The sequence below is a fragment of the Ursus maritimus genome, unplaced genomic scaffold (assembly GCF_017311325.1).
Source record: "Ursus maritimus isolate PB19 unplaced genomic scaffold, ASM1731132v1 scaffold_23, whole genome shotgun sequence".
NCBI classification, from domain to species: domain Eukaryota; kingdom Metazoa; phylum Chordata; class Mammalia; order Carnivora; family Ursidae; genus Ursus; species Ursus maritimus.
In genome coordinates, this window is record NW_024424786.1 from 36,017,409 (window position 1) to 36,039,659 (window position 22,251).

A 22,251-nucleotide genomic window follows, 5' to 3' on the forward strand; every position below is an offset into this window, starting at 1 on the left:
TTAAATTGCCCTCTTTTCCATTCCACCTTTGGTTGTGTTTTATTTATTTTTCTTGAAACATTAGATTTGATGGGGCGAGGCCTTAACACATATAAAAATGGAAGTAGAAGTTGTAAGACTGAAATTGAACTAGGCAAGACGGGGGAGCCTGGCATGTGAGGATCTTTGGCATAGTGGTTTTTGATGTATGATTTTCTTCTAAGATAGGTGCCCTTAGGGTTTCATAGCCCAGCAGGAACACCACAGAGATATACATCAAATGTGAATTTTTGCTGTGCCAGGAAAGATGCTACAAGCTGCATGTGAGAAGTGTTGTCTATTATAGGTCTTCCAAGAACTATCAGAGAATACTATCAGTTTGGTCTTAAAATGTTTGCTGTGCGTCAGCAAGATGGCAGAATAGGAGGTCCCCTGCTCATACTCCCCACAACAGCAATCATTTTTGCAGCCATGTGTGGACACAAGTTTCTATGTGGGAGCCGTGGCTTGGTGGAACCACCACGGAGAGCTGTACTGAAAAGGCACACCAAAGAAGAAAGACCTATATTCACAAATGCTAAAGCACAGAATTTGCCAACTCTAATTTTTCTTCTTGGCCTTTTTCCCTGTTGCACCCTGAGGAGCCAGGCTCACTGACCATGATCCTGGATAGAGACCAGAAAAGATCCCCATCCGCTTGTGGACTGGGCTCTTGCCTTCTTTGCCATTGGTCCTGGGAGTAGTACCATCACCTAAGGGACCTGAAAAGAATCATGCCCACCTGAAACTTGGGAATAGGTCTGCTGACTGTGGTTAGGGTTGCAGACCCTGAAGCACCTGTGACCTGGCTTCAACATCAGCCACAGTCTGGGAACGGTCCTGCTCACCCAGGGACCTAGGAGGAGATACACCCATCAGTGCCTAGGAGGCAGGCCAGCTGACCGTGGTCTTACTACAGATCCTGAAGTGGCCCTGTGACCTGGCTCCGTCCCCTCTCAGCTGTGGTTCAGGGACAGTCCTACTAATGCAGAGACCTGTCCAGTGACCCAGCAGGAGCCAGGAACATCATGCAACTGAAGATAGGCTTGTGGTTTGCAGGCCCAGCTGAGCACCCAGCAGCAGCCAGGTGACCCAGTTCCAACCTTGCACGACTGTGACTGTGATCCCAGAGGCAATCGCATCAGTCCAGACAGGAAAAGGTCTTTACATGTCAAAAACAGGCTGTAAAGACGGAGAGGAGTTTGCTCCTTGAAACACACAGACACAAATGTAAGGCAGGCAGATCACAAAGCAGGCGAACATGATGCCTCTAAAGAAAACTCACGAATAGACCTAACAGACCTGCAGAAAAGGCAAAGCAAAGAAGCTCCTTGACATAGCTCTTGGCAATGATTTGTTTTGGCTCCGACACCAAAGCACAAAAAACAAAAGCAAAAACCAGCCAGTGGGCCTACTTCAAACTGGAAAGTTTTTGCATAGCCAGGAAACAATAAACAGCATGAAGAGGCAACCTGTAGAATGTAAAAAATATATTTCTCAGATACCGTATATTTAATAAGGCATTCATATCAAAAATCTATAAGGAACTCCTACAACTTAATCACAAAAAAACCCCCCAAATAATCCCATCGGAAAATGGGCAAAGGACCCAAGTGGACATTTTTCCATGGAAGACACACCAGTGGCCAACAGGTACGTGAAAAGGTGCTCAGCACCACAAATCATCAGGCAAATGCATAGCAAAACCACAGTGAGATATCACCACCCACCTGTTGGAATGGCTGGTATTAAAGCGATAAGTGTTGGCAGGGCTGTGGGGAAAAGGGAACCCTTGTGCAATGTTGGTGGAATGTAAATTGATAGTCATTGTGGAAAACAGTATGGAGGTTCCTCAAAAATTAAAAGTGGAACTACCATATATGATCCAGTAATCCTGCATATATATCCAAAGAGATAGCTGCACTCTCGTGTTCTCTGCAGCATTATTCCTAATAGCCGAGACATGGAATCGGCCTGCTTGTCAGCTGATGAATGGATAAGGACAATGTGGAATGTATGTACAGTGCAATATTATTCAGCCATGAGAAAGAAGGAAATCCTGTCATTTGCAACAGCATGGATGGACCTCGAGGGTGTTTTGCTAAATGAAATAAATCAAAGACAAATACTATATGATATCATTTATATGCATCATCTTAAAAAAGTCAAAGTCATAGAAGCAGATGGTAGAATGGTGGTTGCCAGGGGCTACGGGCCGGGGGAATCTGGGAGATGTTGGTCAAAGGGTACAAACTCTGAGCTATAGGATGAATAAATTCTGGGGATCTAATGTACAGTATCATAGTTATGTTTTATATATGTCTCCTGAGAGATTATTTTTGATGGGACAAAGGCTTAAAATATATAAAAATGGAAGTAGAAGTTGTAAGCCTGATATTGGACCCCTCCACTAAAACTAATCTTTTCAGGATCAAAAGCCGCTTCCACACCACTGGTTTCAATGTTGATTTAAAATTCTCATTTATCTCACCTGACATTGTTTATTGTTTTCTCCTTACTTACTTTACTTGGCTAGAAGTTCATCCTTCTCTATGGAGTTTTTTTTTCTCTTTCTTTCTACTGTCCTGTTGGATCCTTTTTGGTATTCTCCTGCTGGTTCCTCCTAAATTTTCTAAAAGTTGTAATATTCTAGGGTTCAATTCCTAAAAATCTTCTTTTTCCTTTAGTAATCTCACTAAATCTCAAGGCTTTAAATGATACCTACATGCTGATGTTTTAAAAATTTCTATCTCCATGATTTGCTTCCCTCTCTGATTTCTTCCCATTCATTTTTCCCTCCCTTCCCCTGTGGTCCTCCATGCTATTGACTCTGGGCTCTGGGAAACAAACTGAGGGTTACAGTAGGGAGGGGGGTGGGGAGATAGGGTAGCTGGGTGGTGGATATTAAGGAGGGCACGTGTTGTGATGAGCACTGGGTGTTATATGCAACTAATGAATCGTTGAACACTACATCAGAAAATTATGATGTACTGTATGTTGGCTAACTGAGCATAATAAAAAAAATTCAGGAGTATATTTAATTTTAGACTCGAATTTGGCCTTGGTCATGTCCTGTACTTGAGTCAATAGGAAGTTACCAAACATGATGGAAGAGGAAGTTTGAAAATTGCTTTTGCTTTGAATTCTGTGGTTTGAATCTTGAGACCCCCTCCCCCTCCATGTGTATGAAGGTGAGCTTGCCTGGTGGAAACACAGAGGAGAACTCAAGCATTCTAGTTGTCAGTCTGCCAACTGCCTGATGTTGTGTGAGGGGATTTTAGATCATTTAGCATTGGTTGAACTACCAGATGAATAAAATAATGTGAATAACCCTGGTCAAGATTAATAGAGTATCTAGCTAAACCTAGCTCAAATTGCTGACCCCAAAATTTGTGAGAAAATGATTGTGTTAAACCACTAGGTATCGGAGTGGTGAGTTCTGCAGCAGTAGATACCGATACGCGATATTTAGAATTTTTTCCAGTAATATAGTTTAGGCAATAGTTTAGTAAGCTGATCACCTATTTCATTCCTAGGTACCTCCTGATTCATTAGCTGATGTCATAGATCTCTGTGGGTTAAAGTACTCCTATTGTTATTCTGGTTCTGTTGCCAACTACAGTAATTGCTCCAACCTTGTCTTGGATGATTAAGTACTGTCATCTAATCTGGATAATTTAGGATGACATACCAACTAATCATTGGAATGGCCAAACCTCTCACAATTATTCCCAACTATTTCCTCTTGCTAATTCATTCCCATGTCATCATGAAGAGAGTATTTTCTGGACTCTCTCCCGAGGAAGAAAGAGTCAAGGTGAATGGGTTGCCCATCATAAAGTCCTCTTCAGAATTGCCATCTCCTTAAGCCTTCGATGGTGCATTTTGGGCATCACATTCCTACTCATGTAGGTCACTACTGAGTCCAGCTTCCATACTATCAACCAAGAAAAACGGTAGAGTCAATTGCTGTTGCTCATGTTCGCACATTTTGTAGTCTCGGATAACTGCATCTATCTTGATAAGTTTGACATCATCCAACATTACACTCTGTTTTCTTTGGTGTAATACATCAAGAATCCAATGCCACACATGTTTTTTAGGTTTCTGCAAATGTTGATTGGGAAGATCTTGTAATTACTTTTGTGTTTAAACTATCGTCTCTTGGGTATAACTTGGCCCCTGTCTTCTTGGGTCACACTGACAACAGTGATGGTTCTTGAGGCAAGATCCCAAGCACAGGCTTTAAGGAGAACAGGCATGTCCTTGCAAGAAAACTGCATCAAGTGAGATTATTACAGGATCTACAAGCAAGGTAAGGCTAGTCCTTTCAGTTGTGATAGGAAAATATAATTCTGTGAAAAAGGAAGTTTCAAAGTGATTCAAGAGTTTCAATTCTTTGAAGTATATTCAAAACACTCACCTTGAGTCTCAGAATCCCACCTCTTCCTAGTCAATGGCCACATCTTTACCATGGAGTTTTGGTGGGCTATATGCTAAACTTTCATTCTGCAAGCTGTACAATTAGATTGTAGCTCTAATTCTCCAAGTCCCCTGGCCTGTGGATAGAAGAAATAACTGCATCTTGTCAGGCTCATATAGTAGCTGTCTGGTTTTCTGTCCATAGCTTGAACAGAGAGGGTAAGATCTTAAATTTATAATTTTATTCCTGTAAGCTGACCCGTGCTGTCAGAGCAGCATCTCACCACATATTCCTCTTCATCATGGTTGCTGCAATCACAGCCAACTGCAGAAGCTAACTGATCTCCAAGAATCTTGCCTTCAATAGGCTCATCACTCTAAGAAATACTAGATGAAAGATAAACTAGTGTGATGCCACAGGTTATGATTTTTTTTAGAAGATTTTAGTTTTTGAGAGATAGAGCATGAGTGGGGAGTGGCAGGTGGGGAGGGGCAGAGGGAGAGGGAGAAAGCAGACTCCCCGCTGAATAGGGCCTCGATCCCAGGACCCTGGAGTCATGACCTGAGTGGAAGGCAGATGCTTAGCTAACTGAGCCACGCAGGCAGCCCTGCCATAGGTTTTAATGTGTCATTTTCTACTAACAATGAGGTGATACGGCATTCCTACCAAAATAAATAAGCATTCAATTCCAAAATTCTCACTTCAGGCTCTTTTTTGTAAGACTGCTCCTGCTTTGAACTGTGTTGGTCGGGGTCCAGTTAGGAGAGCAGAAAACATACCATGTAATTCAATAGAGTACTTTAATATGGGGGTTTAGTTTCTGAGGTTTGTGGGAACTGGAAGAGGAAGTAGGAGAAGATGGGGCAATTCAGTCTAGCAACTGCAGAGAGACACCATCCCAGCCCTGGAGGGGCTGAGGGTTGCATTGGAACCTGGAAAGTAGGGTGTGTGGCTGGATGTAGACCCACCGCAGATGCTTCAGGAGAAGAGATTCAAGGGAGAAACACCCTAAACCCTCCTCTTCTCCCACCCTCCACTCTCCTGGCAGTGCCTCGGCAATGTCTGCTCTGGTCTTCCAGCAGCAGTGAGGTGGATGCAAATTGACAACCCAACTCATGAGGCAGAACAGGCTTCACCCAGGATCAAGTTTACTTAGCCATAATGAGGCTTCAGGACATGAAACTCCTCAGCGTGCAGGGTATCAACACAGAGGAGATGTTATGACTCCCAGGCACCGCTTCCGATGTTCCAGTCATTCTGCACTTGAGATGGGCATGGCCATGAGACATGAGGCTTGAGCATATGTGGACAACCCTCGCTTAAGGAAACCATCAGTGCTGGGGTCTCTTCACCTTTTATACCTACCTAGTTAGTTACACAGCCCCTCAGGTGTCTGTGACTGGCTCCCCTTCTCTGGGACAGCAGCAACAAAACAGTAAATAGCCTTCTTCTAGATTGTCACTTATTTTGCATCTTCTGTAGTTAAATTCATAACAATTCCCTGAGTTAACGTTAGGAGAGTTAACCAAGGGTCAAATCCCCAGGCGTCCCTGGATGGCACATGACAGGCCATGGAACCAGCTGTAAATCCCTACCACCCAGCTCCCTTCCATTACTCCTACAAAGGAGACAGTAGAGGGCTCTGGGGAAGGCGTTTGCAGGGATCAGTCCTCTGATTCAGAGCTGAGCAGAGGATGGGCAGGGAACAGTCAAATGGCTGGCAGAGTCTTCTGAGCGTCTACTGTTGTCTTCTGTCTCCACTGTTGTATCGAACTCCTCAGCCAACACTGCCAACAAGCTGTTTCCAAATGTAATGTACAGCTTCCGGTTTTTTCCTTCCCTTTTGAAGAAACAGCTTTTGTGAGAAATAATTCACATCCTCTACAATTCAGCCATAGAAAGTCGTTTCAGTGGTTTTTGTTTCAATGGACTTTTGTGTGTCCACAGATATGAGCATTCACAGAGGGGTGCCTGGGTGGCTTAGTTGTTAAGTGTCTGCCTTAGACTCAGGTCATGATTCCAGGGTCCTGGGATCGAGCCCAGCATCGGGCTCCCTGCCCAGCGGGAAGCCTGCTTCTCCCTCTCCCATTCCCCCTGCTTGTGTTCCCTCTCTCACTGTGTCTCTCTCTGTCAAATAAATAAAATCTTAAAAAAAAAAAAAAAAAAGCATTCACAGGTATGTGCAACCAGCACCACAATCAGTTATGGCACGTTTTCATCACTCCAAAAAGTTGTTTTGGCTGTTTAAACAGGGTCATTTCTCTTTAATTATTGAGTTGTAAGAGTTTTTTTTTTTTAATATTCTGCAGTCAACTCCCTTATTAGATACGTGATTTGCATATATCTTCTGCATTCTGTGGGTTGTCTTTTCTACCTCAACTCTTAGGAGCTCTAAGTGTAGTTGACTCACTAATTTGAGACACATTCTTCCCTTCTGTGACAATAGCATCAAACTCCACACCCTGATTACATTCCCAGCTTTATTGACTGCTTCTTTGTACTCATTACCAATATATTTTTTTAAACTTTGAATGTTATATGTCTTCAGGACTTTGTATCAAACTATTGTGTCTTATGCTACACACTCTAGGTGTTCTAACATCCAGTTTGAAGTCTACAAATATACTAATATTTCCCACATTTTTATTTCTATCTTGGATTCCCTTCTGAGTTCCAAATTATAGGGAAATTCTTTCTCTACATTTCTGCTTGGATGTCTCATAGGAATCTCAAAACTAGCATATCCCCAAATCAAAGCTCTTTCTTCACTTGCCAACTTGCTTCTTCATTGGTGATTATTTGCTCATTAAGAGCTGTGTGACCTTAGGCAAGTCACTTAACCTCTCTGAATCTCAGTTTATCAGTAAAATGCTAAGTTTTAGCATTTTAATTTTTAGATGCTAATAATTCTATCCCCTAAGTTTTGTGAGAGTTTGATGAGTCACCACAAGATTCCTTAGAATAGTACCTAGTCCATAATAGGCATCACACAATTGTTAACTCTTATTATCTAATAACCATGAATTTAGCTGTATCTACCTGAAATCTGGTTGTCAAGCGTGATACCCCTGTCTCCTTCCATCACTGAGCTAACCACTCACAGGGTCAAATATTCTACCTTCTGGAACCAGTCTGCTTTTTTTCTGCCTCTACTGCTAGTACTCAGTCTAGATTACAAGGAGTTTTGCACCCCCACCATAACTTCCAGATTTTTGTCTTAGCCACTTGTACCTCCTCCAAGCCGTTCTCCATCCAACTCCTAGTGCAGCATTTCTCAAGCTTGATTAATACATAATCCCTATTTAAAGAAAAGGAATTCTCAAGGAATAGAGTTTGACTACCTAAGACTAGCCTAGGACTTTTAATCTATGAAAGGGTCAGTTTGCATTTTGCTTGCACTAGGGGTATTTTACTGTTTCGTTGGTAATGTTTTTAAAAAGTTATTGAAATCCTCATAGAATTGAAGCTATGTCTGTGACTCTTTGGGCTCTGAGTATTCAGTTTCACTCCTACAGTGATCTTCAAAAACATGCTTCTGATTATTTGCTTCCTGGTGAGAAACCTGAAGATTTCCATTGTACTTGGAAGGAGACTCCGTATTTTATTTTTATTTTTTTAAAGATTTTATTTATTTACTTGACAGAGAGAGAGACAGCCAGCGAGAGAGGGAACACAAGCAGGGGGAGTGGGAGAGGAAGAAGCAGGCTGCCAGAGGAGGAGCCTGATGTGGGGCTGGATCTCAGAACGCCGGGGTCAAGCTCTGAGCCGAAGGCAGACGCTTAATGACTGCGCCACCCAGGTGCCCTGAGACTCCGTATTTTAAACGTGAATCTCTCAGAACCTGTACCTTCTGACCCTTACCCGTGTGTCCAGCGTTACCTCATTACCTTCTAAGTTATGCTCCAGCCGCACTCATTCCTGTTCTTCCATCGTGCCAGCTTCCTTCCCTTCTCAAGTCTGACTGGCACTTGGTTTTCCTCTTGAAGTCTTGCTTTCGGGTGGTGCCACTTCATGTCCCTCAGCTTAAGTGTTAGCTCCTCAGGGATGCTCTATCTGCACCCCCAGACCCAGTTCTGTTCCCCTGTTATCTACTCTCTTGGCACTTCATACTTTCCTTTGTATCACTTGTGAGAATTCCAATATGTTACTTGCAGAGTTATTTCTTAACTGTGTTTGTTTAATGTGCTTGTCTCCACCAGATTGTGAGTTCCTCAGTGGTAAAGATAAGCCTTTCTTGTTCACTGTTGTATTTCCTGCTGTATCCTGAGGTTTGTCAAATATTTGCTGAAAGGAACCACCTAAGATCCTTAAGGCAAATGATAAATTAGTAACATGTGTTGCTAGACAATCTCAGAATAAATATTAGATGTTTATACAGGAGAAAACTGGAAGCTAAAAGTAAATGATGGGTGAAGAGTCCAAGATAGCAGGGGAGTAGGAGACCTTAGTTTTGTCTGTCCCAGGAACTCAGCTAGATAGCTATCAAATCATGCTGGACATCTGCAAACTTAACTGGCAATCTAAGAAAAGAACAGCTACAATTCTACAACTAGAAAAGCAACCACTTTCTGTAAGGTAGGAGGTGCAGAGAAGGGAATCTGAGGCCATATATGGGAATATAAACCGCGGGGTAGGGAGCCTCCAAAAGCCTGTGCTGGAAAGTGTTACAGCAATGGAGCACAAAGTCAGAACTTTCAGAAGGCTGCTCCAGGGAGGGATGTCCCTGCGACAGCTGCTCAGGTGGTGAAGCAGGGTAGAAACCTAGTTGGGACAGTGTGGTCTCAGGAAACCTGGTGTCACAGGAAGACCGGGAGTTGGGGGTGGGGGGGGGGTGCCCGAGTGTGGCAGGGTTCCCAGGCATCGGGGCAGGGAAGCCAGCTGCAATCAGCGATCCCAGGGTTGGGCTCTCAGCTTGGGGTTGCCATATACTGCAAACTGCTGTGGGGTGTCAGCTGCTCTCTGAGCAGAGACCCAGCAAGCAGCAGAACCACGGTAAAACCCACCTTTCTCTCCCAGGAGGAGGGCGCAGATATGTGCCAGAGTGGTTTGCAGGGTTCAGGGACTTGAAATCGGGTTGCATGCCTGAGAGAGAAATGCTGAGTCGGAGGCTGGGTGAGCATGAAGTTGGACAGAGGCCGGGGAGACAGGAGTGATGGACAGCTTTCCCCTGAGGTTGTACTAAGGAGCGGGGAGGGGGGAGCTGCTTTCGGCTCCAGGGCTGAGGACTGGGAGGCTGCCATTCTCATTCTCATCCTCTAAAGTGGCACAGAAAGCCTGCAAGGAACAAAAGCCACATAGAGCAAACTGGAGCAGCTTACTCAGCCAGGCCCCAGGCAAGGGCAGTGCAACTCCGCCCAGGGCAAAGACACCGGACAATCAGCTTAACAGGCCCCTCCCCCAGACGATCGGCAGGAACATCTGGCTAAGACCCAGTTTACTGATCACACAGAACTGAGGAATTTCAGCCCTAGGGGAAAATAGCGTATAGAATTCATGATTTTCCCCCCCGCAATTCTTTTAGTGTTTCAATTTAAAATTGTTTTCTTTCCTTTTTCAACGAATTTCCTATTTTAGCAACTCTTTTTAAAACCTTTTTAATTTTCATTTTTACAGTTACATTCTGTCTTTTCATTGTATTTAATTTTATTTTTGTATATATATATTTTTCTTTCTTTACAATTTTTGGAATGCTGTTTCTTCTAACGAACAGACCAAATTATACCCAGAATCTAGGGTACTGCTCTGTTCTCTTCACCTGTCTGATCATATTCTCCCTCTTTTCTTCTCCTTTTCCTCTTCCTCCTCCTCCTTCCTCTTCAAGTCTTTTTTAATCCTGATGGACTGAGGTTACAGGACATTGATCTCCCAGGAACACTTCATCAGAGGCCATAGGTAAATTGTTATGAAATGCAGTTGGCTTACTCCTGGCTAAGAACAAAGAGGGGCTACATTGTGTATACACTACTGAGAGGTAGAAAAGAAAAATTGTCAGAGAATATAGTGGTACGATGGAACGTCAGGGAAGCTCAGAGCTAGTTAACAATACAAGGCATCCTCGCCCCCCGCCTTGGTAGGGGAGAATATATTTTAGAGGTGATGTTCATAGTCTTACTTTGCCCCTTGAAACGTAACATGCCCTCCTACCGCCAAGAAGAATCCAGGAGATGGTATCCGTGGATGAAAATTAACCCAAACAAGATGGTAGATGCCCTGTTTTACGGTTCTAAATAGAAGGTCATCTCCACTTTGGCATTTATAATGGTAAATTATGGGCAATAGTCTGCCTACCCTCATTCCCAATTTAAACTTCTGGAAAGCAAAACCTACCTTCTAAGCTTAATATCTATATTTAATCTTGTTATTTTCTTAACCAATACAGTTATTTTACCAAACTAAAACAAAGTTGGTATAGAGATTTAGTGATCATGGCTTAACCTAGTGTACCTTTGCTATACTACTTTTCTCTTACTACTAACTGGACCTAGTAATTATATTCTCTGAAACATTGTTCTTTGTACGAGAATGTAAGGTCCATAAGAATGAAGCTTTGGTCTGTTTTGTTCATTGCTGTTTTTTTTTTTAGAGCCAAGAAAAGCCCACAATAAATGCTCAATGCGTATTTGTTAAAAGAATACATGAACAATATTACCTATTGCGGAGAAAGAGGGAAACATGTGCAGACTCTCCCTGATCACAAGGGGCTGTTTTTAGGAGAACTAGAATAGAAGTAAAACTTGAGACTTGTGATGAAGAGGGGTCCCTAGGATGAAGCCAATCGAGTGTTGCTGATAAAAGATTGGAAAGAGCTGGTGGCTTGAAGAGGTATTATACCCAACCAGCCAACAGACAACTGAAGCTATAATATTTTTGGTTGAAGCATTCACGGTTGCCAACAGTCAAGAAGTTGGGTGGTGAAATATAAGATCCGGCAGTTAAATCCCAGAATAATTTGACACTGCTGATAATTTAGAAGATGAATTGGAAAATCTGAGAAAGAAATTATCTGCTTTCTTAAGGAGGCAGGTATAGAACCACTGGAAGGTTAACCTCTAGTGGGATTGATTAGCTTTTAGGGGTAAACTGTTCATAGTCTTAAAGCCATTTTTATGGACCCCAGTGTTCATAGCAGCAATGCCCAGAATAGCCAAACTGTGGAAGGAGCCAAAATGTCCTTCAACAGATGAATGGATAAAGAAGATGTGGCTCAGTGGAATACTACCCAGCCGTCAGAAAGGATGAAAACCTTCCATTTATATTGACATGGATGGAACTGGAGGGTATTATGTTGAGTGCAATAAGTCAATCAGAGAAACACAATTATCATACGGTTTCACTCATATGTGCAATATAAGGAATACTGCAGAGGACAATAGGGGTAAGGAGGGAAAACTGAATGGGAAGAAATCAGAGAGGGAGACAAACCATATGAGACTCTTGACTCCAGGAAATAAACTGAGTGATGTGGAAAGGGAGGTGGATGGGGCAATGGGGTAACTGGGTAATGGGCATTAAATAGGGCATGTGATATCATGAACACTGGGTGTTATATTGAACTAATGAATCATTGAACATTATATCAAAAACCAATGATATACTATACTTGGTTAATTGAAATTAAATTTAAAAAAGCCATCTTTTGCTGCTGGCAATTTCCATCTACTGGAGAATCTAGTATCACAATCATTAATGTGAGTTCACATAAAATGATTGGGCTGTCCACTCTCCCTTTTTGGCTCATGTTCGGTAGGTAGACGAGATATTCTCCCTTTACACAGAGGATGACTCAGGCATTAAGTCACCTGTCATTCTAGGCAGTGAGATTAAGAAATGCAAAGACTCTGGTTGGTGACTTCCAAGAACAGATAGTTCAGTGTAACCACATTCTAACCAGAATGTAATGAACCACAGTGAGCATGATATGGGGTAAGGAGGATCTGACTGATAATTTTAAAAGTTCATTCTAGTGGGTAGAAGGAGAGTGGGTTGTTGGCCTGGAGTGGAATCAGGGAGAACACTTACAGGGAAATTCATATAGACAGGACCTGCTGTTGGCAGCTTGGACTTGAGTTTCTGTAGAAGAGATGGAAAGAACCAGTGGGATTCTAGAAACACTTTGGACGCATAGGCATGTGGGGCTGGGGAGGAAAAGTGATAATTCTAAGGGAATCTGAATTACAAAATTCTAAGGGAATCTGAAGTACAAAATTAACTGAGATGAAGAAAACTGGAAAGAGGCAAGTTTGAGATTTAAGAAAATGCATGCATCTTGTTTTAGACCTAATAGTTTAAAGATACATGTTCTCCATCCAGTTAATATGTTATATAGATAGTTGGAAGAGTTCCAGGATAGTAGTGGTAAGATCTCAGAGAAATTAGCATCCGGAAGATAGTAACATGAACTCATATGTGGCGGGAAAGAATGGAAAGATCTTGCCAAATTTTCTGAGAGTTAATTTTCTCTACTATGAACATAAGGTGACTTCAAGGGCGCCTGGGTGGCTCAGTTGGTTAAGTGTCTGCCTTCAGCTCAGGTGATGATCTCAGGGTCTTGGGATGGAGCCCGTGTTGGGCCCCATGCTGAGGGGGAGTCTGCTTCTCCCTCTGCCTCTCCCCCTGGCTCATGCTCTCTCTCTGTCTCTCAAATAAATAAATAAAATCTTTTTTAAAAAGTGACTTCATGTTGAGCCCCAATTGTGGTTAGAATCAAGAAGTGATAAAGTCACTGACTCTTTATTAAAATTGTATTGTGGAGTCAACGTTAGTGCTTGTTAAAAATCAAATTCCTTGGCCAAATTCTCAGTATTCCAGTTCTTTATTTTCTTTATTTATTTTTAAAGATTTTATTTATTTGAGAGAGAGAGGGAGGGATAGAGAGAGAAAGCTCAAGTAGGGGTAGGAGCAGAGGGAGAGGGAAAAGCAGATTCTGAGCTGAGCACCGAGCCCAACGTGGGGCTCGATCCCACAACCCTGAGATCATGAACTGAGTTGAAATCAGGAGTTGGACCTTAACCACCTGAGCCACCCAGGTGATCCTAGAATTCCAATTCTTTGAATGTGGAGTGGGCCCCAGATGTCTACATTCTTATGTCCCCCAGATCTTCCCTATATAGGACATCTTAAAGAAAAAAACCCTGTGGTATATAGGACCTGTGTCTATCAGAATTTTGAGTTGGTCTGTCCAGCTGTAAGAGATCATTTAGCTTTTCTCTAGAAATAGCATTAGGAATCTCCATCCTGAAGTCCTTATGTGTGTATTTCAAATAACTGGATTCTGGAGGTGGACCAGACTCTGTATCTTGAAAATCTATTAGGATATAACTCTCTTGGGCTCATGATTAAAATTTCTGCTACACATAATTCCAGTTACTGGCATCTCGATTTACCAAACTGAAAAAGGAAAGGTCCCTCTGAAATAGCTGAGAATCCAGAGACAAGCATTTGACACATATACAGTGAATGTGTCTTTTCAAGGTTTCTGTCCAGGCCTCATTCTCCACAGCTAAAGCCAAGATAACCCTTGCATCTCAGATATATTGGAAACTTCTATCTAAGTGACCAGCCCCAATTTCCTTCTAGTATGATAAGCTATCCTTAAAGGGGGAAAGGGTATTGCTGGACAAAGGACGCTACCTGTGGTGAAGCCAGGTGGGAAACAAGGCAGGTCACTTAGTGCCGACCCTTAGTTATTAGCAATGTAGCGGCAGATGGAAACATTCCGATTTGGAAAGCCAAAGAAGCAGCCTCATTATTGATCATCAGTTACCCACCATCTCTCCTGTTACCCTGTAAATACCTGGCTGTTCTCCAGAGCAAGTCCAAATCAGAGAAAAAAGGAGGTGCAGACCGCCTACTGCCAGAAAAACCTTCATCTGGCCAGCGTTCAAGGCAACGTGCATTCAGGGAATAGGGTGTTATACGCAGACAATGAATCATGGAACACTACATCAAAGACTAATGAAGTACTGTATGGTGACTAACCTAATAAATTAAAAAAGGAAAATGTGAGAGGATCAACTGCTTGTGTTAGTATAACTGAAGCCTGTCAGTTGTTTGCAATAATCCATCATTTAAGGCAGCTTGAAGAGAGCCTTTATTCATTATAAACAAAACCTCCAAAATTTAGTGTTTTGTTATTACTTAAAGGCAATGGGGTAGGAGGAGTTCCCTCTTAGTCAGCCTCTTTTTTCTATTCAGGCTTCAATTGACTTGGATGAGGCTTACCCACACTAGGCAGGGCGATCTGCTTTATTCATTCTACAGTCAAATATTAATCTCATCCAGAAACACCCTCACAGACATACCCAGAATAGTGTTAAACCAAATATCTTCATATTCTGTGGCCCTGTCAAGATAGAAGTAACCACCACGAGCTGCATGGTACCTTCTCTGAAGGTACCAAAGTGATGATAGGACCCTGAAGGTCCTTCTGAGTCAGGTACCTTTTCTCCAGAACCTGTATGGTCTGCATAAGGTACTGGAGACATATTATGCAAACAGGATTAAAAGGTCCTAGATGTTTTTAGGTCTGAAGTCTTTGGACGAGCCGCTGTTAGATGGGGGTGGGTGTCTTTGGGTGAGGTTGATGTGGGAGGTAGAATAGAGTTTGAGTCTGTTTCACCAGGATGGCTGTAGGGAAGCTCTGGAATTTTGAAGACAGAATTGAACTAAGGAGTAGCTAAGAAAACTTACCTAGCAGTATTGTGAGAGGAGGAGATACGATCAGATAAGGGACAATAGTTGATAACCTGTTGCAATGTGGTTTCATGTGAAGTCGTAAAAGAACAGCTGGGGTACCCATCTGGAAGAGCAGATGGGCCATATGACTTAATGGGAGGCAGTGAGAGATAAGAGGAAAACCAGTTAACTTGGAGAACCATCAAAGTATATTTTTGAGAGAGAAGATAATGATTCACACAAATTGGGAAAGAAGAAGTCAAACTCTTTGCGTATGACATGATACTTTATGTGGAAAACCCAAAAGACTCACCCCAGAATTGCTAGCACTCATATAGAAATTCAGCAACGAGTCAGGATACAAAATCAATGCACAGAAATCAGTTGCATTTCTATACATTAACAATGAGGCAGAAGAAAAAGAAATTAAGGAATTGATTCCATTTACAATAGCACCAAAAACCATAAGATACCTAGGAATAAACCTAACCGAAGAGGTGAAGAATCTCTACTCTAGAAACTACAGAACACTTACGAAAGAAATTGAGGAAGACACAAAGAGATGGTAAAACTTTCCATGCTCATGGATTGGAAGAATAAATATTGTTAAAGTGTCTATGCTGCCCAGAGCAATCTACACTTTCAATGCAATTCCTATCAAACTACCATCGACATTTTTCAGAGCTGGAACAAACAATCCTAAAATTTGTATGGAACCGGAAAAGACCCACCAGGGGAATGTTGAAAAAGAAAACCAAAGCTAGGGGCATCACAATGCCTGACTTCAAGCTATATTACAAAGCTGTGATCATCAAGACAACATGGTACTGGTACAAAAACAGACACACAGATCAATGGAACAGTATAGAGAACCCAGAAATGGACCCTCAGCTCTATGGTTAACCAAACTTTGACAAAGCAGGAAAGAATGTCTAATGGAAAAAAGACAGTCTTTTCAATAAATGGTGCTGGGAAAATTGGACAGCTACATGAAGAAGAATGAAACTGGACCATTCTCTTACACCATACACAACGATAAATTCAAAATGGGTGAAAGACTTTAATGTGAAATCAAAACAGGAGAACATAGGCAGTAACCTCTTCAACATCAGCCATAGCATCTTCTTTCAAGGTAAGTCCTAAAGGCAAGGGAAACAAAAGCAAAAATGAAATTTTGGGACTTCATCAAGATAAAAAGCTTCTGTGCCACAAAGAAAACAGTCAGCAAAACTAAAGGCAACCTGCGGAATGGGAGAAGATATTTGCAAATGACATTACAGATAAAGGGCTAATATCCAAGATCTGTAAAGAACTTCTCAAACTCAACACCCAAAAAACAAATAATCAGGTCAAAAAATGGGCAGAAGGCATGAACAGACACTTCTCCAAAGAAGACATACAGATGGCCAACAGACACATGAAAAACTGCTCCACCTCACTTGCCATCAAGGAAGTGCAAATGAAAACCACAATGAGATTCCGCCTTAACACCAGTCAGAATGGCCATAATTAACAAGACAGGAAACAACAAATGTTGGCTAGGATGTGCAGAAAGGGGAACCCTCTTACACTCTTGTTGGGAATGCAAGCTGGTATAGCTACTTTGGAAAACAGTATAGAGGTTCCTCAAGATCTTAAAAATAGAGCTACCCTATGACCCAGCAGTTGCACTACTGGGTATCCCAAAGATACAGAGGTAGTGAAAAGAAGGGGCACATGCACCCCAGTGTTCATAGCAACAATGTCCACAATAGCCAAACTGTGGAAGGAGCCGATATGTCCTTCAACAGATGACTGGATAAAGAAGGTGTGGTTCCTGTACACAATGGAATAGTGCTCAGCCATCAGAAAGGATGAATACCCACCATTTGCATCGACATGGATGGAACTGGAGGGGATTATGCTGAGTGAAATAAGTCAAGCAGAGAAAGACAATTATCATATGGTTTCACTCATATGTGGAACAAAAGGAATAGGGCAGGGGACCATAGGGAAAGGGAAGGAAACCTGAATGGGAAGAAATCAGAGAGGGAGACAAACCATGAGAGACTCTTGACTCTGGGAAACAAATAGACGGTTGCAGAAGGGAGGGGGATGCGGGTAAGGGGTAACTGGCGATGGGCACTAAGGAGTGCCTGTGATCTGATGAGCACTGGGTGTTCTGTGCAACTAATGAATCATTCAACACTTTATCAAAAATTAATGTTGTACTATACGTTGGCTAATTGAACTTAATAAAAAAATTTGTTTTGGATGAAAAATAAAGTGTCAATACAATCTCTCTTTGATTGGTCTCTAAGTTTTTTGGTGCCCCCCCCCAACTTCCCCCTCATTGTTTATTTTAAAAGAACTAAAAAATAAACGTAGAGTTTTACATTTAAATAGTAACTATGATAAATGATGTCTGTTTTTCTTTGTAAGAGTCGTGCCAGGTACTATGAGGATACAAAGAGGAAAAGCCACTGCTCCTGTTCTTTAGGAATTTATATTTAGGTAGGGACAATATGATGAGCATACAATAGCTAATGTTGAGGTATCAGAAGTATGAATAAAGTGTTGTGAAAATGGTAGGAGGGACGTGAGGTCTTCCTTGGTCCCTAAAAATGATTTTCCTCCTTCCAGTTCTCACAGCTCTTTATTTATTTACACTCCTTTTCTGGTAGTTCCATGGTACTTATTTGTAAGAAACTGATGTTGTGGGATGAAATGTTTTGCCACACAGCTAGTATGATAAAAACCGTGCCGTTCTTACTTTTACTGGAACAGGTTTGCTAAAATCTCCCAGAAGTTGGTCTTCAGACCACCTGCATCAGATGTTACTGAGACCTTCGTATAAATGTAAGTATCTGGTCCCTGCTTACTAAGTCAGAAACTCTAAAGGTGGGGTTCAGGAATTCCTATGGTGAACTAAGCCCTGTGGCTGATTGTAATGCCTGAGCCAGTGGAGAACCAGTCCTCTGGGAGCACTTGGAAAATCTAAAAAGCAGAGTATAGCTACCAGGCACTGTTTTTGTATCATCCAGCTCTATATCCGCTGGGATTTGTGTATTTGGCCATGGGTATAAAAATTACCTGGCATCTCAGTTTTTAGGCTTCTTATTTTAAAAATCACGAGATAACAGAAACCTGTAGCCTAGTTGCAGGTCTGGGTGTTGGTGTAAATGGCACCCACACACATGTTGTCTGTGTCCGTGTATGCGTATGTGTGCACACCATCTCATTTTAATAAAAATGTTGGGTTTTTGCTTATCAGATTCTCATCATAATATCATAGTGTAATAAATCAGCATGGAACTTCCTCACCCCAGGAAGCTCATAGAACCTTCTCAAAGGGCTAGTTAGTATTAGCTTCTTCATCGGTTTAACTTCCGTATGGTGTATAGCATTTCTAAGAGAGCAATGATGCTGATGTGCTGTTTTCGAGTCTGGGAGCAAACGGTTAAGAAAGAGTTCTTAAGATGTTTTCAGTTCCGAAAAGGTGGTTTTTGTTAAAGCACAGGGACAGGACCCGTGGGCAGAAAGAGCTGTACTGGGGTTGTGAGGAGTGACTGATTATATATACCTGCAAGTTGGGAGGGAGGTGTGGGATAGTGTAAGTCTCTAAGGTTTCCAGGACCTTGAGGGGTCGTTTACCACTGTCTAGTAAAACCTCAGTCAGGAGACCCTTCAGATATAGATCAGTGGGCTGTAGGAGGGTGATTGCTGACATATACCTTGGTGGGGTAGAGATAATGGAAATTTCTGAAGGGATTGATCTTCACCAATAATGTATCAGAGTACCTATTTATCTACATCCTTGCTGAGCTTTCTTGCACACCTTTCATTTTTTTTTTGAGATTTATTTGTTTTTTTATTTAAATTCAATTAATTTACATAGTGTGTGTTATTCGTTCCAGAGGTAGAGTTCAGTGATGCCTCAGTCTTACATAATACCAGTGCTCATTACATCCCGTGCCCTTCTTAATGTCCATCATTCAGTTGCCCCATCCCCCACCTTCTGCCCCTCCTGCAACCCTCAGTTTGTTTCCTATGAAGTACAAGTGGATTTGGTAGCAATCTTCCTTCCTCTCCCCGGCATCTTCACAAAAAACGATCATGCAGAAATTTGACCACTTCCCTAAAGGAAGTTTAGGCTTTACCAGCCATGTCCAGTAGAGGTCGCAACAACGCTTATGTTAGTCCCTGAAACCATACCCAAACCCATGCTTGGTCATTCTACTTGAAGCAATAATGAGCACACGGAGACTCCCTTTTATTACAGCACTTCCTCAAGATGCAATTGCAACTTGTCACAGATCCATTGTCAGCCTGCTTGCCTGTGCCCTAGCCTGGCTGGGAGAAAAACAAATGAACACACCCAGTTAATTGCAAAAGTTGGGGGGCAGTATTCTCTCTCTCTCTCTCTCTCTCACACACACACACACACACACACACTCTCTCTCTCCTTCCTTTTATTGCCCAATTTATTGTAGAATACAAAAGGTCATCTTTGTTAAAAGTAATTTTTCCCATTTTCCAGTTGCTCAATTATTATACTGAATGGAGAAAATGTAGACAACAGAGAAGCAGACAAACAAAAGCAGTCACCAACAATCCATCACACAGGTAACCACTCTGTACTCTGGCACGGATGGCATCACAGTGCATCACGAATGTCTCTATGTCAGCAAGTATTTATCTTCAACACGAATTTTACTGACAGTTAAAAAAATTAATTTAATACAGGTGTTTGGGTAGCTCAGTCGGTTGAGCATCTGACTCTTGATTTCAGCTCAGGTCATGATCTCAGGGTCATAGGATCAAGCCCCGGGTCCAGCTCCATGCTCACTGTGGAGTTTGCTTGGGCTTCTGTCCTTCCCTCTCTCTCTCTCTGCCTCTCACCCCTCTAAATAAATAAATAAAAATCTTTAAAAAACTAATTTTTATAGTATATCATACTTCTTTTTAAAAAATTAATTTTAGGCTGGTGATGGGTAGTAAGGAGGGCACGTATTGCATGGTGTGCTGGGTGTTATACACAACTAATGAATCATTGAACTTTACATCAAAAACCAGGGATGTACTGTATGGTGACTAACATATAATAAAAAATATTATTATAATAAAAAAATAAACAAAAATTAATTAACATTAAAAATCAAGTATAATTCACATATAAGTAATATAATGATATCAGGTATACAATGTAGTGATTCAACACTTCCATACATTATCAGTGCTCATCACCAAAAGTGTACTTTCAATCCTCTCCATCTATTTCACCCATCCCCACCCCCCAGCTCTTCTCTGGCAACACCAGTTTGTTCCCTGTAGTTAAGAGTCTCGTTTTTTGTTTGTCTCTTTTTTCTTTGTTCATCTGTTTGGTTTCTTTTTTTTTTTTTAAAGATTTTATTTTTATTTATTTGACAGACATAGAGACAGCCAGCGAGAGAGGGAACACAAACAGGGGGAGTGGGAGAGGAAGAAGCAGGCTCACAGCGGAGGAGCGTGATGTGGGGCTTGATCCCATAACGCCGGGATCACGCCCTGAGCCGAAGGCAGACACTTAACGACTGCGCCACCCAGGTGCCCCGGTTTGGTTTCTTTTTTAAAAAGACTTTTAAAAATTTGTTTATTTGAGAGAGAAAGAGAGAGCACCAGTGGGGGGAGGGTCAGAGGGAGATGGAGAAGCAGGCTCCCCACTGAGCAGGGAGGCTGAGGTGAAATCCTGGAATCATGACCTGAGTTGAAAGCAGATGCTTAAATGACTGAGCCACCCAGGCACTCTGTTTTGTTTCTTAAATTCCACATACGAACCAGTAATTCCTCTACTGGATATTTACCCAAAGAAAATCAAAACACTAATTCAAAAAGCTATATGCACCCCTATGTTTATAGCAGCATTATTTACAATTGCCGAAGTCTGGAAGCAGCCCTAGTGTTCATCCACAGATGACGGATAAAGAAGATGTGGCCTATGTATGCAATGGAATATTACCCAGCCATAAAAAGAATGAAATCGTGCCATTTGCATGAATGATCTAGAGGGTGGAATGCTAAGTGACGTCAGTCAGTCAGAGAAAGACGGATACTGTGTGATCTCACTCATATGTGGAATTTCAGAATTTCGGTGACTTAACGTATCCCATCCTATGGGTCCGCTAGGGTTTACCTATCCATTGCCCTGTTGTGGGACATGTAGTCTGTTTCCGTGTTTTCCGTATTATGGCTCTCAGGGCGTGTTATGAGAGATGCTTACTCACACCCCGGAGGGTGCCTTCCAGCACGGTACCAGCGCTCGCCTTCCTGGGGTACAGCGAGGTACCCAACAGGTATGTTCGGGATGAGGGCTTGGGCTGGTGGTTCACACCTGCTTCTCCCGGGAACCCCTGTTCCCAGAGGGCAGGCTCTTACTCTGAGCAGCTGGGAGGGGAGACGTGTGACGGGGCAGGTGAATCTGTCTGCCTCGGGGTCAGTATTAGGAAGTGTGCTGAGGCTGCATCTCTAAGGTTTGCTGTCTAATTGCCTCGGCGCACATTGTGATTCTTGTGTATCTGCCCTATTATGATTCTCTCCTTTGTATAATTTCAGAATTGGGATTTTGGGGGTTGAAGTTGAGTGTATTCTAGGTCTTTTGATACAATTTCATATCCTTCATGAGAAACTTGGTCCCAGTGTTGACTCCTGCCAGCAGAGATTAGAGTTAAGATTGTCTTTGAAAGTTTAATTTTTCTTTCATATATATATAGGGTGTGATTATGGATCTATCTATATATTATATATGTGGGATGGGATTTTAAATATACATTTATATTTAATATATACAATATATTAAATTTTATATTACATACTATGAGTTATATTTATCTATTAAATATGTGTATCTGTAAAGTATATAAAAATATACTTGGAATAAGAAAAAAATTGGGTTTTTTTAAATATATCATTTCATTTGTAGAAATCAAGGAATGTGTTCATTAACTAATCAAGAAGATCAGGATAAACTCCAAAGATATCAGCTGGGCTCTCTCTTCTCCCCTCACTCGAGGTCTTTTTTTTTTTTATTTTTATTTTTTATTAATAATAGTATTTTTTATTATATTATGTTAATCACCATACAGTACATCCCTAGTTTTTGATGTAAAGTTCCATGATTC

At 41.8% G+C, this 22,251-nt stretch overlaps 1 protein-coding gene across 3 annotated transcripts in view; it reads left to right on the forward strand.

Annotated features, from left to right (window-relative positions):
* The window catches only part of LOC103666168 (oocyte-secreted protein 2-like), a 130,451-nt gene that overhangs the window by 4,454 nt on the left and 103,746 nt on the right, over positions 1 to 22,251 (forward strand). For 2 of the 3 annotated variants that reach the window (XM_040639153.1, XM_040639155.1), the window contains exons 2-3: positions 17,882 to 17,953; positions 19,635 to 19,720. The gene's annotated coding sequence lies outside the window, so the exon portion shown is untranslated. Of the gene's footprint in view, positions 1 to 17,881; positions 17,954 to 19,634; positions 19,721 to 20,959; positions 21,427 to 22,251 lie in introns of those variants that run through there. The other variant, XM_040639154.1, reaches the window with a different exon arrangement.